This window comes from Medicago truncatula, chromosome 7, assembly GCF_003473485.1.
Source record: "Medicago truncatula cultivar Jemalong A17 chromosome 7, MtrunA17r5.0-ANR, whole genome shotgun sequence".
NCBI lineage: Eukaryota > Viridiplantae > Streptophyta > Magnoliopsida > Fabales > Fabaceae > Medicago > Medicago truncatula.
Window position 1 is genome coordinate 44,882,375 of NC_053048.1, and position 3,348 is coordinate 44,885,722.

The 3,348-nt window shown below is 32.0% G+C and overlaps 1 long non-coding RNA gene across 1 annotated transcript; it reads left to right on the forward strand.

Moving 5' to 3' along the window:
* The first annotated feature begins 1,154 nt into the window (after positions 1–1,154).
* Positions 1,155–2,000, forward strand: LOC25499133 (uncharacterized). Its single transcript, XR_003006843.2, has 2 exons — positions 1,155–1,290; positions 1,490–2,000. It is a non-coding gene; the product is annotated as an uncharacterized lncRNA (long non-coding RNA).
* The last annotated feature ends 1,348 nt before the right edge of the window (positions 2,001–3,348 follow it).

Genomic DNA, 3,348 nt, shown 5'->3' on the forward strand with positions numbered 1-3,348 from the left:
AAAAAGGATAAACTGAAAATTTGTTTATGCTGATAAAATATTTCCTAAAAAAACAAGAAATTTTATTTAGTTCCCAAAAAAAAATCAATTTTTTAAAAATCCTTTATTCTAAAATTTGGAAAATAGGAACAAATAAGTGGGCCTATCCAACAATAAAACAACGTAAAACGGGGCTGAGGACTTAATAGAGACCCAATAAACGTCGCTTTTTACACCTCCAATCGTAGCTTAAGGCTTCTCCCCTATATCCAATTAATTGTGGATGTTGATGATGCTCATGCGAATATTTATGGTGAATTTGCATGAGATTATATAAGATGAATTTGTTTGGATTATGAAATTAGAATGGAACATGTTATGTATGAATGTTTAAAAGTTGAAGTTTATAGGTAATTAAAAAAATATTTTTCTTTGTACAAAAAAATTAATTAAAAAATCTAAATACCCGTGGATTATCCGTATAGAGATACCCGCACGAGTTTGGAGACGGGTACGGGTACCATATTTATCCAACGGGGCGGGGACGGATATCATACTACCCGTACCCATGGTTACCCATTGACATCCCTAGTATAGTGTTATAGGTATTTATCTCAATGATAATGATCGATGTTATTATTCTATTACTTATGTATGGTTAATTTTTTGTATAAATATTTATTATATATAATCTCGCCCTCATAAGTTAAAATTTATGGATCCATCACTAATTATCTCTTATAAATAGAATTAGAGGGAGTGTCATTTGAAGAGATCCACTCACCAAATGCGTAGAAATCAACCTCTCAATAAATAAATAAAAACATGAAAATCAAGTAGGTATAAAACTGTAAACAAGAATTTCTCTTTACAAATAAAATAGTAAACAACCCTTGTGCTTCACACATAAGTTTCTTTTATTAATAATGTAAGTAAAGATGGTTTCAAAGCGTGTGAATTTCCAAAATATCTTTTGCAAGGAGTATTTTGTTTATACACACATGTGTTTAGCTGCTTAAATAAGATAGAAAACGTGTGACAAAGACATAGCACCGAGAGTGGCCATGTTTTTCTTGCATGATTGAATTTAAAAATAAATTTGGTAAGATACATGAGAAGCATCACTATTCAAGTGTGTAAGTTCCAACTTCCAAGCAATCTCTCTTTATAAACATTTCTCATTCTTGTCCAATTTTTCACCAACTACTATGAGCCAAAAGTAGTAGTACTTCACCAAAATGGGGTGGCTTCAATCCCTACTCTGCCCATTGAAGAAGCTTTGGCTTCGGATCCATTCAACCAATAAAAGACGTAAGTTAGCATTATAATTTAAATTCTAGTCACATTAATTCCATTGCATTTCTTTTATTCATTTTGCTAGTATTTGCATTATGATCCTTTTCTTTGACCATTCTTGTTCAATTCATATAATTTCATGTTCATATATTTATATACTCAATGATGATATAGTAATTATTACCGATTAATTTTTGTTTCTTATGTAAAATAGGTAGAGGATTATACATCTTATACAAGGATGTTAAGTCATGCCCATGTGAAGATGTGCAAGTTCTTTGGTCAATATTGGTCGAGTCGGGTGCAGCCTCTACTTTGCCATCAAAATATACACGCTAAGGGATTTCAATTATCTACCTTTGGGTGAGTTTCGACAAATTTGGAAGAGAAAATTTGAAAAAAAAAATGAAGAAATATGGAGAAAGAGATGAGATAGATAGAAAGAAAGGCAGGTATATTTTGTTTCTGATAGACAATCTTTACCCCACATCAAGACTAATATATATAGCGAGAGAAAATATATTGACATAGTTTCCCTTTCAAATACTTGTAAAGTTTACCCAAAAAAAATAATTGTAAAGTTTTTTTTTTTTTTTTTTTTTTTACGAATAATATAATACTTGATTCAACCCAAAAAGAATATAATACTTGTAAAGATATTCAGCATTTTTATGTGCTGATTTCTGGTGGCCTCTGCATGATTTATATATAATATTTTTAAGGAAGTGGTTGGCTTGCTACAAGAACTTTGAATTGCTCGATCGTCTACTATTCTCCCTTGAAAATCAAAGTAGGCATATATTACATGTAAAAGAAAGTTAACACTCTAGCACTCTCTACACGAGTCTTTAACTCAATTAATAAAAAATATTGAAATTGATAAGTCAGGCTTTTAATAGCTTTCTAATTTCGTCTGTCTATAAAAAAAAAAAAAACACTCTATACGCTAAAGTTTTTATTTGGTATATACTTATATTCAATTATTCAATAGCGTGTCATAATTTTATATCAATTTGGAAATGTAAAAAATTTATGTTGACGGTAATTGTTGCTAGGCATAAGCTTTGTTCACCAATCTCGCATGGTGAGTTGGATTTATGAAATATTATAGGGAATAATGATGTTGGTAACTTTAGTCTAGCTTGGAATTTTGTGACATCCAATGAACAACAGGCCTTATTTCTAACGGTTGTACTATATGCAAGAAGCACAAACTAAATGATTGCCATGCATGCATGTCAGTTCCTCAATTTGGCATGCCATAAAGAAGTTCATTAACACCATTCATGAGAATTCAACTTGGAAAACTGGATATGATAGCACAATTAAATTCTGGTGTGAAAAATGATTGTCTAAATCTATTGTGTGGTTATTTTGCTTTGAAGTATTTGTAGTCGTAGTTATGAGACCTCAGACCACCTATTTTTCTTACATGATTTTTCTACTTCTCTATGTTCTTGATTCAAAGTTTGTTTTTATATAACAAACCGGCCTCACACAGAAATCAACCCTAATGTTCACATGCTTTTTTACCCCAAGGAAAATTTAGTAAGGGTTTGCCTTCCATTTGAGTTGAATCCAATACCTATGAAATAAATATTATGTTTACTTAACTACCAAATTGAGTTGTCTCAATAGGTAGTGGGAGTTCAAAATGCAGTTTATCTCCTAGATACCGGATTCAACGCCCATAAAAGGCAAAACATCGTTATTTTGTTGCGGGGGGATGGATGCGAGAATATCATGATTAACATTATCGGTTGTTGATTAGGCTGTGATGTTACATAAGAAAAACGCATTTTATGTAACGACCCGCCCACCTGACAACCTGTGTTATTACTCAGAGACTTCTCTCCTCCTATGCCCTTGGACAATTTAGCAAGTATTTTCCTTCTGCGGGGCGGGAGTTGAACTCGACTCTTAGAGGATAATCTTATGCAATTTTAAAGAAATATTGTTATCACCGACATTCAAGACAAATTTCAATTAAAAATATTATTGTTACCAGGGACCTTAGGTGTCGGTGGTTAGAAAGAGGCATGACCATTATCAAGGGTCTTAAGCCATCGATAA